The sequence below is a fragment of the Petaurus breviceps genome, unplaced genomic scaffold (assembly GCF_028583685.1).
Source record: "Petaurus breviceps papuanus isolate PSGF00001 unplaced genomic scaffold, PetGlider_PUasm1.0 175, whole genome shotgun sequence".
In the NCBI taxonomy this organism is placed as follows: domain Eukaryota; kingdom Metazoa; phylum Chordata; class Mammalia; order Diprotodontia; family Petauridae; genus Petaurus; species Petaurus breviceps.
This window is the reverse complement of record NW_027185764.1, coordinates 52351848-52366947: the sequence shown is the minus strand read 5'-3', so window position 1 is coordinate 52366947 and position 15100 is coordinate 52351848. Positions and strand designations below refer to the sequence as shown.

The window sequence follows — 15100 nt, the reverse complement described above, 5'->3', positions numbered from 1 at the left end:
TTAAATGTGATTAAAGTTTCCTAGTACCTTTTTCACTTGGTACCCTGAAGATTTCCACATGTTTGCTCTGTAGTACTGTAGGATTGATTTTCAGAGCAAGGACTGCAGTCTTTACAGCACATTTAATATAATTAGATTAGGATGGATTAAAAAAAATGAATGGGAAGAATCTAATCAGGAAGTCTTAATTTATTCCAGGGAAATGGCCGGCCAGTTGCCACAGGGAAAATTATGTTTCTGTTTCCTTTTCCATGCTAAAGGGGTTCTTGGTTTTGGTGAAATTCAGAGTATAGTAATATACTGACACCAAGAAATGCTATTTTATAAATAACATTTTTTACTGGATTTAGAGAAATAGCTATTTGAACATATACACAAAAATAAATGAGTGAAATTCTAACAGAATTCAAGCTGGACCTGAGTTCAAGTACCAAGGGACCACAGTCAGAATCACATAGGCTTTAGCAGCAGCTAATATAAAGGAGAGAGAGGATACCTTGGAATATGATGTTTGAAAAGGCAAGGTTTACAACCAAGAAAAACTTACCTTAAAAACCTGAGAATAACCTTACAATGTGAAAAAAGGGAAATTCAATGGCATATAAGACTTTCAAGGATTCTTGATGAAAAGACTGAAGCTGAGTACAAAGTTTGAAATGTAAACATGTCAAGAGAGACAGAGAAAGACAAATGCATCCAATCAATTGGAAGAAGCAAAATGATGATGATGATGTACTTATTTGCAGATAACCAGAGAGACAAATTTCCTTCCAATTCCTGCAGAGCATTAAGTGAGAAAAATACAGGATCTAGGTATAGGTTTTGTTCCACCAGGAGAGGAAAAGGAAGGAAAAAAAGAAAGACCTAGGGAAGAAATAAAAAAAAAACTTACTTTGAATAAATGGGATCCAAAAAAAAGAAGAGTATATAAACATGGAGGAAGAGATGGAGGGAGGAGATTTCTCATGACCTCACTCTTAAAGACCAAATAAAAGATGGTTGAACATATACAGAGTTTAATGTAGAAATACATTGAACTCCAACAGAGATACACAAAGGGATAGGATAAAGGGGTTAGGGTATAAGGGAGAGAAGAGTTGTGAAAGTCAAAAGAAAAAAAACCCCATCAATTTTGGAGAATATACCATAAATAAGAAGAAATTAAAAAGAAAGAATATAAAAAACAGAAATCAGTGTCTGGTTATAGTGAAATCGGAGGGGGGAGAAGGAAGATGAATAGAATACTTCAATTATAGATCATTATTGTTGTTCAGATTCCTTTCTTTAAACCCCCCCTACCCCCTGCCCCCAGTTTTGTAAAGAGGGAGCAGGCAGGTTGTGACAGAAGGCAATACACAATTGCCAATCATAAGAAATGAATGTGAACAGGATAGATTCACCCATAAAAGAGAGGAGCATGGCTATGGAAGCAGAATCCAGTACGTGGTTTACCAGAAACCCTCTTGGAATATAATGACTGATACAAAGTTAAAATGAGGAATTGGGGGGGGGGGCACGGAATTTTATTGTGCTTCAGGAAAATTAAAAAATGAAAACATAGTAATCATGAATCAGAAAAAGCAACAGTAAAAACAGGTATGGTTTAAAAAGATAAGCAGGCAAATTACATTATTCTTAAAGGCACCTCAGATAGTGAAATAACATCAATACTTAACATACATATGCTAAATGGAATGGTATTTAATTACTTGGAAGAAAAGTTAATTGAATTATAGGAAGAAACAGATAGCAAAACTGTAATAGTTGGGGACCTCAATACTAGATTTTCAGTTTTAGGAAAACCTAACAAAAAGATAATCAAGAAAGAAATTAATACATTAAGTTAATTTTTCAAAAAGTTAGATATGAGAGATCTCTGGTGATTACTGAATAGAAATAAAAAGGAACACATATTTTTCAGCTCTATGTGACACCTTTATGTGCTAAGGCACAAAAACTTCATAATCCAATGTAGAAAAGCAGAAATATTAAACTCATTTATTATTGATCACAATGTGATAGGATTATCAGTAAAAAAGACATTTGAAGAGAGGATTCAAACTTAAATGGAGACTAATTAGTCATAAAGAATTGGTGAGTCAGAGAACATGTTATAAGAATATATCAAAACTTTTGGCATATAGCCAAAGCAGTCCATAAAAGAAAATTCATATCACTAAAGACAGAAAGAATAAACTAATAACTTGGGAATGCAATAAAAAAAATTAGAAAATTAACAGATCAATCATGACCCCAGCTAAACATAAGTATAGCAATTTTGAAAATCGAAGAAGGGATAAATAAAATTGAAAACAAAAATGCCACATTGAATTGATAAATAAAACTAGGATTTTTTTAAGGCAATGAAAGAGGTAAACAATTGGCTAGTATGATTTAAAATGGAGGGCAACAAAATAGCCAAAATAAATTAAAAAAAAAGATAATTCACAAGAAATACAGGGGTGATAAAGGAAAATATTTGAAACTGTTTTATCCAATAATATGCCAATAAAAGTGTTATTTTTGGACTTATTGTTTTCTTTCACTACTACATAAATTCTTTGAAAGAAAAGGAAGTGAAATATTCTATGTTTCAGTTTTTGTCTTTATATTGCCAGGCATCGTAATAAAGCTTAGCCATAATAACAGAAAATCTTTATATAACAACTTTAAGACTGGCCAATGCTTTGCATACATTATCTAATTTTATTGTCACAAACCTGTCCAAGGAAACCATTATTATTAACATCTATTTTATAGATTAGGAAGCCAAAACTAGCTACTGCTTTGCCCAGGGTCACATCTTAGTAATCATCTTAGGCAGGATTTGAAACTATATTCTCAGACTCCTTCAGTACTTGATCTATTACACTACCTCTCACATAGTAGCTGCTAAATAAATATTTACTGAACTGAAAATACTACAAATGCCAAATAAAATGTATGCCCTTGGTATTAAACTCAATAACTATCAAATCTTCTTATTTAAACTTTCACTTACACAAATACCTTAGGCAATTTTTTTTTCCCACCCAGCCCCTGGCTTTCTTACTTTCTGCAATTAGCTGTTTCAGATTTCTCCTTACTTAAGAAGCATTCAGGGTCTCCTTAATACTCACTCTGTCATTTCTGTTCTTAGTATTCCTATTTGTCAGGAAAACGTCTCCCAGGAAAGGTTATACCTTCTCTGTTTTGTCTGGGGTTTTTCCCGTCCCACATCACTATTCTCTGCTTCATGGCTAGAAGAAATCATATCCAAAGGACAATGTTGTGTAAACAACCTGACCTCTCTCTCAACCCAGCTGCTGTCTTGATTTATGGTTCCTCTCTGGTTTTTGTTTTTGGTTTTTTTTTTTTGCCTTTTGGAGGGCAATTGGGGTTAAATAAGTTGCCCAAGGTTACATGGCTAGTTTTTGTGTGTGTGTGGGTGCTAAGTGTCTGAGGCTGGTACCAAACTCGGGTCCTCTGACTCCGGGGCTGGCACTCTTACTCACTGTGCCACCTAGCCACCCCCATCTCTGTTTTTAAAATTTTTTTTTCAATTACATGTAAAAACAATTTTTAACATTTATTTTTTAAAATTTTGATTTCCAAATTCCCTTTCTCCTCTCCCCCTTTCTTGAGAAGGCAAGCAATTTGATCTAGATTATACATGTGCAGTCATACAAAAATATATTTTCATATCAGTCATGTTGCAAAAGAAAATGTGGAACCCATCCCTCACCACCCAATGGAGGAAAAAAAAAAGAAAAAGAGTTAAGGAAGTATGCTTCAATCTGCATTTAGACCCTATCACTTCTTTCTCTGGATAGCTTCATCATAAGTCCTTCAGAACTGTCTTGGATCACTATATTGTTGAGGATAACTAAATCATTCACAGTTGATCATCATACAATATTGCTCTTACTGCATATAAGTATTATCCTGGTTCGGCTCATTTCACTTGGCATAAGTTCATATAAGTCTACCCAGGTTTTTCTGAAACCATTCTACTCATCATTTTTGGTAGTACAATAGTATCCCATCACAATCATACACTACAACTTGTTCAGCCATTGCCTAGTTGATGGGCATCCCCTCAATTTTCAATTCTTTGCCATCACAGAAAGAGAGGCTTGAGATATTTTTTCACCTATAATTCCTTTCCTCTTTCTTTGATCTCTTTGTGATACAGATGTAGTAATGATATTACTGTGTCAAAGAGTATGTGCAGTTTTATAGCCCTTTGGGCATAGTTCCAAATTGCTCTCCAGAATGACTCGGACCAGTTCACAACTCCATCAGCAATGCATTAGTTTCCCAATTTTTTTTTTTAAAGCAATTGGGGTTAAGTAACTTGCTCAAGGTTACACGGCCAGGTGTTTCTGGGTGGGTGCTAAGTGTCTGAGGCCGGATTTGATCCTCCAGGTCATCCAGACACTGGGGCCGGTGCTCTTACTCACTGTGCTACCTGGCCGCCCCAGTTTCCCAATTTTTCTACATTCCCTCTAACATTTGTCATTTTCCTTTTCTGTCACATTAGACAATCTGAAAGGTGTGAGGTGGTACCTCAGGGTTATTTTAATTTGTGTTTGTCTCATCAGTCATGATTTGGAGCATTTAATCTCCACTTTTTCAACTTAAATTAAGTAACAGAAATAGCTTCAATCTCAAAGGGGGCATGGTATTTTGCTTTCTCTAAACCTTTTAAATGCTAATGAACAAAACTTTTTTTAAAATGCACAGTGACTTACTTCACAGATTCAAGTGGGGCCATCTCTCTGGATTTAACCTTTGCTCTTTAAGCATCTAACATTTTTTGAGTATCTAATGTGGGAGATCCCTTCATTTTGCTGACTTGTTTGTCCTTCGTTTTCAAAGAGGACCAGTGACATCACTGGTGATGTCTTGACTCATGAGTGAATTGGATTTAAGTGAGGGAGATTTGCACAAAGTCGTCAGCCTCACTCTCTCTTCCAGAGTCATTAAAGTCCAGAGGCAAGACAAAAATCAAGATTACTGGTGAAAGATGTAGTGACCTTGGCATCTTTGATGTCTGACCAAGTTCTAAGCCCTCCACAGTGCCTCCTTTAGCCACCTTCAAGACCATAGGAACAAGTTGTTCTCACCCACTCCTTCCATACTGTGAAGGCATCTCATGTTTGAGGTACACACCTCCTAATTCATTGACAGGTGGAAGGCTCATCAATTACCCTCAACCTGGTTTAGCCCATCTTAGGCTCTGTGGTGCAAGGTTCATGAACTTAGAATTAATTCTCTAGTTCTTCCCTTATAGCAAGTACTCACTGTTGAAATCTTGCCACATTCAGGAATGTGCTCTTGCTGCATCGAGCAATATGCTAAAAGTGTGACAAAAAGGACTGGAGATCATAGTGACCCCATGAACTTAAGCCCTATTCTAGGAAACCCTGGAGAAGTTCTTGGAAAAGCAGCACTGAAGCAACCAGTGGAAAATCTGCCAATCATCTGCAATCACTAAACTAAACCGAGGAGTGAAGGAAGCCAACTCTATCAAGAGTTTGGATAGGATTTCAGTGTGTAACTGGAACAAACTATATCTGCTTTACTTGAGTCTGTGCGGCCCCACAGCTGCAGGCACCCAGAAAGCCAGTGAAATTTCTCAACTCCTGATTTTCCTAATGGAACTTAGAGCTCTCAATTATCTAGCAACTAAGATGTGAGGGGAAATTCTCAGTATGGAGGGGTTGAGTGTAACTCTAGTGGTGTCTAGAAGGATGGTGGTGCTGGGGAAGGAAGGAAACAAACATGCACTTATTAAGCACTTACTATATGCAAGCTCTGTGTTAAGCACTTCACAAATATCTCACTTGATCCTTACAACAATCCTGAGAGACAGATGCTATTATTATCAATCCCATTCACAGATGAGGAAGCTGAGGCAAAGAGAGGTTTGCCCAGGATCATACAGTTATGGCTTCAGGTCTTCCTGACTCTAGGCTAGGGCTCTATCCACTGTGCCACCCAGCTGTCTCTGGCATTACTGAAAATGTTATTCCTTTTCCCAAATGCAATACAGCTTGATTTCCTCCTTTTAGTAGACTCTGGGCCCAGCTCATCTGTCATGTCTGTCTCAAGAGACATATGATTATAAAAGGCATTTGAACAGATGTGGCCTTGGGTTTATCTGCGTGGTTTCTCCCAGCAACTGCCATTATTGGGACATTTCTAATATGATTTTGTCCATTTTCCCAGGATACTTTGTTCCTGGGAGATATAAAATCTAAACGGATATGACTATAGTGTCAGAAAAAAATACCAGAAAAGAGATGAGAAAGTATCATAAATATGGAGAAGGAAGCAGAGACTAATACGGCTATGATCATGTTTTCCTGATCCTTAGCTCCCTCCCTGATGCCAAAGTGGGCAAAAAGTACCATTTCCCACACCTGTAAATAACTAGAACAGCCAGATACAATTTCATTTCTATCTGGTTGAGTTATATCAATTAGCATAGTGAGCAGAACCAGTATTCAGAGTAGCCAAGTGGTCCAACCCCATTTGGGGCATGCAGAATGATCAGGACCCCCCCCCCCCATAAACTGCCACCAGCATCTGGAGTTAATTTCATGAGTGATCCCCTAGTTATTCTGTCCCTTTCAGAATGCAGATACTATAGAGAAGAGGTACAGAGATTAGTTCCACCTCAGAAAGGAGGTGCCTAGTGGCATTCGGGTGAGGGGTAAGGGAGTGAGGAGGTGGGGGGAGGGAATAGAGGAGTGGAGTAGAGGGCAGGGAGAGACACTCTTCCAGCCTTACAGATGGTTTCAGAGTTTAGTTTCTCAAGGAGACTGGGTGTCAAAGGGAAGGAAAACAATATCATGGTTCTACTATATCCATATCCATCCACGATCCCTAGAGTGTGTCCGTATTGATTGGAACAAATTCCAGCCTGTTCAATATGCTAGCAGGATCCTGTATACAACAAGCTAGGATCTGATACATGGTCGCTTGGCCCTTCTGTGAAGCCTGAGCAAAGATCTAAAGGAGGACAGAACAAGTTTTGACAATGAAGGTCATGAGAGTTCTGGTTCTTCAAATTCATAAGTGGATCCTAAAAAAAATTTGGCTTTGGTTCTTTTTTCAGTCCTAGAAGAGCAGAAGCTATGGTAGTAGCAGAAGCTCAGCAAGAAGATAAAAGTGTTCTTAATGCATGTTTGAAATGCACCCAAGGAACAACTCACAGACTACTGAGTGTTCTGGGAATGATCTAGGAAGATTCCTTTATCAGACCTTAGGAAACTTTCTGGTCGATTTTGTCTTCAGGGAGTCCAAACAATCCTTACGCATCACCTAAAGTGGTGATACAGAAGAAGAATGGAAAGACACAAGTGTGTATGGACTACTGGACTTTGAAAGGACTAAAATAAAACAATCTACTATACCAGTGGTTCAAGATAACTTGCACTGTCTGTTAGGCAGCCAGTGTTTCTTTTTTTTTTTTTTTTTTAAGCAATTGGGGTTAAGTAACTTGCTCAAGGTTACACGGCCAGTTATTTCTGGGTGTGGTGCTGATCTCCAGGTCGTCCCAACACTGGAACTGGTGCTGTTACTCGCCGAGCCACCTGGCCGCCCCAGCCAGTGTTTCTTAATGTTGAATTTACATAGTGGATACCACCAGATGCATATGGCAGAGGAAGACAAAGAGAAGACTGCCTTGATCTGTATGGTTTGGTTTTGTAAGTTTGAGCATCTGTTTGAAAGCATCTCAGAGCCACCTATCACATTCCAGTAACTGGTAGTGAAAGTAATCACAGTCTTAATTTACTTGACCTCAGTTTCTTCATCCATAAAATGAAGGGTTTGGACCAGATAGCTAGATCTGTGATCTGATGAGCTTCAACTCTTGGTGTACCTAAACAATCTCATTGTCTTGGGAAAGATGCTGGAAGATGAGGAGAGATTGCTAATAGTGTTAGATCATAGGGCAAGGGTTCTTAACTTAGAGTATGTGCCATGGACTCCTTTGGCAGTCTGCTGAAGTCTATGGCCCCCTTCTCAGAATGAGGTTTTAAATGAATAAAATAAAATACATAGCATTATAAAGGAAACAAATTATGTTGAAATATGATTATTATAACATCATTAGCTTAGACATGAAACACTTAGTAAAAGGCAAAGTGAAGAATAATCATAACCCTCCATAAAAGGTAAAAGCAGAAACAATCATAACATTCACTCATTATAAAGCAAGAGCAGGAATAATAAAAATATAATAGTCCATTCCAGAACTCAGCTCACACTCTTCTACCAGTGTACATGGGGGAGAGTAGTTACATATTTACAGAAACCTAGGGAGTAAATATGAATTTATATGGAAATATGGGTGTAAACTCGTGTGTTTGCAGCAACTCAGGGCTCTGGATAGCAGGCATTGATAACCTGGTTCTCTGTATAGAACAGTCTGCAACATGGATTATCTGCTGGGGAACACCATTTTTTCTGTTACTTGATTCCCTTCTGGTCCCCATAACTTCCTGTTAGACAAAGCCACTTCTTGGTTACTCTTGGCCTGCTAAAATAGTGACACAATCTTTTAGCATAGAGTCACTCTTGGAAGATTGCTGAGAAAGTATTTCTCTAGGGGTAGCTAGGGGGCGCAGTGAATAGAGTCAAGAGGACCTGAGTTCAAATCCAGCCTCAGACACTTAACAAAGTAGCTGTGTGACCTTGGGCAAGTCACATAACCCCAATTGCCCTACCCTCCCTCCTCCAAAAAGCAAAACAAACAAACAAAAAAGAAAGTGTTTCTCTTTTCCTTGGACAATCAGTGCCCTTAAGCCAAAAAACTTCCAAACTCCTCAAATTTGCTCTGGGTCTCAGAGGATGTTTTCCCTCTTAAGTCTTAGTAGTGATAAAGTCAGGCAGCTTCTATCAGTTCTTCAGGTACCAGGCAATTCTACTTTGTCCAATCATTTCTCAGAAAAGTCAAGCATCTTCTCACAACAAAGCAGATGCAAAGCTTTTTTTTTTTTCTCTCTGTCCCTCAGGGCACGGAGAGGTTTCCCCTATGTCACGCTGTAGAGGGAGCCAGAGAGCAATAAATTCAGCTAGCTCTCCTCCAAGCCAATCAACACTCAGCAAAACAATCCCATCTCTCCAATGAGCAGTGCTACCAGCAAAGCAACTAAAACACCTTGTAGGGAAGCAGCTTTCTTCATCTTCTCCAGTGCCTTCTGTCCCTGCCTCCTGGGCTCAGCTTTGTCCTCTTATTTTTCCCTTCCCAATTTTCTTCTGATGACTTCTCTGAATATTAATATCTTGAATCAGTGCCTCCATATAAGCAGTGCCCCATCTCCAATTTATGATCTGAATCTCAACAATTCATCTTTTCTTGTCAGGTATGAATCTCTACAATCCTTAATATGTTCTTTCATAGTCTCTACTTAAAAACTTTAAAACTCTTCAAATAGTCACAGGTACAAGAGCTGACAGATGGCAACACCCTCCGGCCATTATTATCTCAGGGATTTCTTTGCCTTTAAACAGACCCTTTCCCATACATTCATCTCAAGGGCATGTCTACCTGGTCCCAGAATAGTCATTTTTATCTTAGAGGCTGTGTTTCTTCTCAAGTTGGTTTTTATCAAGTTTTTCTTTCACAGATGTTCTTTTTATGCCCCTTCCAGCAACCAAAATGTCCCTATACAAAAGGGACAGTGTCTTTCATATGGAAATATTAGCATATAAAACTGTAGGAAAATGGGTAAGATAATTTGGTGGGTTGGAATTTAAGGAGAGGAGAGCTATTTCATTGTTCATAATAAAATTCCTATCCAACTTTTAAAGCCTAGTTCAAATCCTGCTTCCTGTGTGAAACCCTCACTAATCATCCAAGTGCAAAGGATGATTCTTCTTAATTCAAGTTGTCTATACCATTTATTTGACAAGAAAGCAAAGAGTATTAGATTGGGAATGAGGAGATATGTATTTAACTCCTGGTCCCAAAATGCATTAGTAGTTAGATTATGTATGTCTATGTATATATGTACATACACATATATTCACATTTAATCCGTGGTTTGACCCTTCTGATGATGACAATTGTGCCATATTGTTGAAAAGGCTGGCCCAGAACTATAAGATGAAGGAACTTGGTTATTTTGATGCAAAAGTATGTGTTCCAGGGAGGAATTGTGACCCTCCCCTTAGATGTTATCACATTGGAGCAAAGCACTGTTTGCCTCCTGCATATTATAGCTATCAGGTGTGTGACTGTGGGCAAGTCACTTCACCTTGAAGAGCCTCGGTGTCCTTCTCTGTAAAATGGGGATAATAATGTGTACTGTTTACCTGAGTGTTGTTTTGAGGAGAGTTCTTTGTAAACTTCAAGAGGTTACAAAGTATATTATTTTTATTTACCATATTATAATGAGCAACCCCATTTAGACTCTAGCATCATAGACCCTGTTATGCCATATGAGTAAAGAGAGGGTACTCTAAAGAAAATTAAAAAGAGCAGCTGAACTAGGCCAGCTAAAAATATAGGAGGGTTATCCTTGAGGTACATAATTTTGGGAGCACTAAGGGGTTGGTTGAGATGTCTAAAATGCCTTCCAACTCTCACCCTGTGATCCTAAACTTGATGGACAAAGTTAAGAACCTTTCTCAATCTTCATTCTTTTTCCTTTCTACTGGTCACCATGACTACTTAAAAGACCTGTCGACCCTTGGCCATTCTTTGTCTTCCTCAATTCAGTCCCTTAATGCAGAGGCTGTCTTTTCTGCTTCCAAGCTGTTATATTGCCACCTTCATCCTTAATGGTTCAAAGGCATGATCAGTAACTTTACTATTCAAATCCTTTTAATAGTTTAACTTGTTTTAAAAAATATTTGGATAACTATATTTCTATACTATTCGTTTCCTTTGAAATCCTATGTATTTTATTTTATTCTTTTAAAAATTATTCTGAGAAAAGGTCTACAGGCTTTACCAGACACCCAAAGGGATCCATGATACAAAACAGGGTTAAGAACCTCAGATTTAATCTACTCCCCCACCTTTTTTTTCCTAGCAGATTAGGAAATTGATCCAGATAATGGAAGTAACTTCCTAGGGTCAATGTCTGACTCCCAACTTCTTCTCCAGTGTAATTATACAGTGGTTTCCTATGCCAGACTCTTACCTATTACTCCTTTTACCTCAGTATATTACAAACTTCCTGACCTTCAGGTATGTGGGATGCCCTTCCTCCATCTCTTCCTAGTTAGGACATGCTCATTATTCAAGGCCTACTGCAAAAGTCATCTCCTCCATCCTGCTTTTCCTGACTCCATCCTCACCTGTTTTCATATCCATAGTCCTTTGTAATTTTCCAGTTTGACTTAAACCATCTCCCCCCATTAGACTGGGGCAAGGAACTCAGTCTCATTTATATTTATTTGGATCTCTTCCAGCACTTAACACAATGGACTAATCATGACTAATGCACATCTGTTGAATTGTATTTCTACTTATAGTTTTGGTTTCTGGGCATTCTTCCAATTTAGGGGATTCTGATCAATAAATACTTACAGATTGATAAATGAAGATTACAATATACAGTTCATAAGGTTGTAGGAAAATGTATGTAGAAATGCTATGCATTATAATAGCGAGGATTATTATTGCTTTACCTCCTGCCAAATCCCTACCCTAAATTGGTTACTTCTAGGTGTCTCCCCACAGCTTTGCTGATTCTGTTATAGCAGAGTCTTGGAGCCTGAAATTATGGATTACTCCAGGGGTCGGGACACAGCCAGGGCCATCTTCCTATTCTATTCTTTCCTTCATCTCAGGATAGCTTCCCTTCCCCATGTCAGACACCAGCGTTGCTCGAGGCAGGGGAGAGGGCAGCTGCACCCTTTCCTGGCCTTCCTTCCTCTCTCTTGGTTCTACTTTCACTTTCAGTCTTATACTTAGAGGCCTAAGCTGGAAAGGAGGTGCGTGTGGCAGCGGGCTCGGGCCCCAGAAACTCAGGTACAAGACCACCCAGTCTGTATTGAAATGGAGTGTGGAGGCGGCCAGTGGGAGTGAGGAAGAAGGGACCCTAAGGGGGGTTGGGGCTCCTGGCTTCTACCTGCCCCGTGGCTCCTCTCCCACCTGGGCTGGGGCAGAAAGAGGTGTAAGGCCTAGGCCAGGGGTCTGGATGTGCCTTCCGCACCAGCCTGCAGCATCAGGGGTGCAGGGAGGGTCCGAGCTGGTCAGGAGTGGTGGGGACCCGCTGGGTGGGCAGTGTACCTGCTCGCCTCTCACAGCAGCCCCAATGCAGTGTGGAGCTGGGGTTGGGCGCTCCACGAGTCCGCGCAGGGAGTGGGGAACATTGCTTTGCAAGGGCAGAGCCGGTGGTTCCCGGGAGTACGGGGATGAGTCGGCAGCGCGGCCGTATGGTCGTCAGAGGGGAAGCTTGGACCGTTGCCAGCTCTGGCCTGCACACAGCTCTCGGTGTGGGAGGCATGCCCCGCCTGTCCACTTGGATCCTCCTTCCCTCGGGCCGGGTGCCTGGAAAGTCCCACCGCTGTCCCCATGGAGCCAACCCCTTCCTTGCTATGGCTCAGGTTGCAGATAAGCCCCACGCAGACCTACGTGCGACCTTCCCCCAGATGGATTGCATCTTACTAAGATGCTGCTCCATCGTTAGATGATGTCAGGCCTGGGAAGTAGAAGGAGCTTCAGTCTGGGGCTAGGTAGAAGCCACTTTTGCTGCAGCCGCGTGGCCTCCTGGGAATTGTAGTCTTCTGGTCTTTATTGAGCCAAAGGTTAAGGAGCTCTCATTGCTGGTATGAGGGCATCTCCCTTTCCTCCCTCACCTGTGTCTCCTAGGGACTGGTGAGTTCGATTTTTCCCGTTTCCTCCAGTACTACTTACCTTGGTTTTGTTCAAGTTTAAGTCCTTTGTAATCGTTTTCCAGTTTAGCTGTGAAATTAGGCAGGAGACTTTATAACTACACTTTCTTTTTCCACAAAGGATTAATTAGATTGTCTTTCCTTTCCAACATTTCTCCTCTTGTTCCAACAAGCCTCTCTGACTTTTCTTTTCTCAGTGATTTTCACAGTTAATTCAGTACAGTTTAAAGTCCCATAGCAAAAGCAGAAAGAGCTCAACTTTTTCTTACGGGTTTTTGTTTCATTTTGGTTTTTTGTCTCAATTGAGTGGTTCTCATTTCGGATTTACTAGGTGTTAAATTATATTTCTTGTGGTTCAGAGAAAAGCTACCATAAGTAGATAGATTTGCTTCAAACTAAAGAAAAATTTATTCAGCTGAAGAAAACAAAAGTAAGTGTCCTAGGTAAGGGTATGGTGGGTACATGTTTAACAGTTAGCTCTTTGACAAAAAAAAAATGCAGGTCACACTTTTAAGTTAAATTTGCATTTTAAAATTTGACACAAAGTATTTAAAATTTTTCCTTTTCTTTTTCACGTTATTTTTTATGTGGTCATTACTAACAATCTAGCATATCTCACAATTAATAGTCACAAAGTACTACAATATTCATAAGTAATGTCTTCAATGCTACCTTAACATTTTTGCAAAAGCTTTCTTTTTCTCCTCCTCTTCCTCCCCTTTTTCTTCTTTTTATTTTGCTGACCAAACCTTAAAGATAGCTAATGAGCCCCCTTAAATCTATTTTACTGAAAAGGCCAAGTGAAAATTTAATAAACTGAAAAACATTACCTTCTGGCAGCAAACATGATGAACCTCCAATAAAAATGGTTTCCTCATTTTCCTTGGGGTTTCCAATGGAAAGGGAGAAAAAAATTGTTATTTGAGAATTCATTGATCTTATCTACATGCATCAATGGACCATATGGAAAAGCTTATACTACTTGAAAAAAATCTATGAAACTTGGTAACAGCACCTTATCATTGTCTGTTACATATGCATATATAGCTAAGGCCATTGGAGTCCATCAAATCAGTTTAAGTTAAAGAACCATAACATTTTCTTTATCTCTTAAGACTAAGCCAAGGGTGGGGAACCTGTGGCCTAAAGGCCATGTGTGGCCCTTTGACTGAACCCAAACTTCACTGAACAAATCCCTTTTAGTAAAAGGATTTGTTCCCTGCATCCAAGAACCTAGAAGGCCACAGGTTCCCTACCCCTGCTCTAGGCAATCAACAAAATAATAAATCAAGCCCTGATTTGTATCATTTGCAGATTTTCAAGGTGCAAATGCTCACACTGAAAAATTAACAATTGCCTATTCGAAGCTACTCTCATGTCAAAACAATGCAAAATAAATGCCTCAAAAATAACATTGAGACACCTTTCCTTCTGAAGGCCTGGGGAAACACAGAGGCCTATAAATAAGGGCAGGAGGAGACATTTATTCAGCCGTAAACAAGGTTTTAAAGGATTTAGAACTGAATAGAACCTTAGAGATTGACCTGTCCAACACTCATTTATAGTTGAGGAAAGTCAAGTCTGGAAGAGAAATGACTTGACTGTAGCAGTGGAGGCTTTGAGCCTTCAACATGACGTGTTTCGTAACACCACAAAATTATTTAGACCATGGAGATAAACATTTTTTGACATTAAAACTTCCCCAGGGAGCTTCATTCAAGAGGTATATCTTTCTTGCCCCTAGTTCTGACCCATTTCTGTAGAAAGGTTGTCAGATCTTTGAGTCTTGATCTCTTTTTGTCTACATTCACAGAAAAGCTTGATTAGGGATTAAAAAGCTAATTCTAGTAAAACACTTATTAGGTGGGGAAAAGACCTCAAACTATTAATAGTCTTTCTTTTTCTCTAACTCAATGAAAGTTAAAAAAAAATTTTTTTTACAATTTTTTAAAATTTTTATAAAGAACTGAACAAACATGATCATTTGGTTTTGAAGAGAATAGAAAAAAAAGTTGTATGTGAAGTGTGAGCTTCTGTTATGTAGTTTTAAAAGTAGATATTAAATTTTATGACAGTAACACAATTCCCTGCTTTACTGTGTCCTCTTTTGTGTATTTTTTCTCTCATTTAAAAATTCAGAATTTAACAAATGCCAAGGAAAATGGTCACTTCTGTGTATGTCGTACAACTAGAGAGGATTGTACGTAAATTATAAATCTCTATCATTTATATAGTCAAACAGGACAGATCCCCACAT

The 15100-nt window shown here is 39.1% G+C and overlaps 1 protein-coding gene across 4 annotated transcripts in view; it reads left to right on the top strand.

The window, feature by feature from the left end:
- Positions 1-8273: 8273 nt before the first annotated feature.
- ERAP1 (endoplasmic reticulum aminopeptidase 1) overlaps positions 8274-15100 on the top strand; it is a 46150-nt gene continuing 39323 nt past the window's right edge. Inside the window, exons 1-2 of one of the 4 annotated variants that reach the window (XM_069085148.1) lie at positions 8274-8283; positions 11907-11977. The gene's annotated coding sequence lies outside the window, so the exon portion shown is untranslated. Of the gene's footprint in view, positions 8284-11906; positions 11978-12674; positions 12827-15100 lie in introns of those variants that run through there. The other 3 variants (XM_069085147.1, XM_069085146.1, XM_069085149.1) reach the window with 3 other exon arrangements.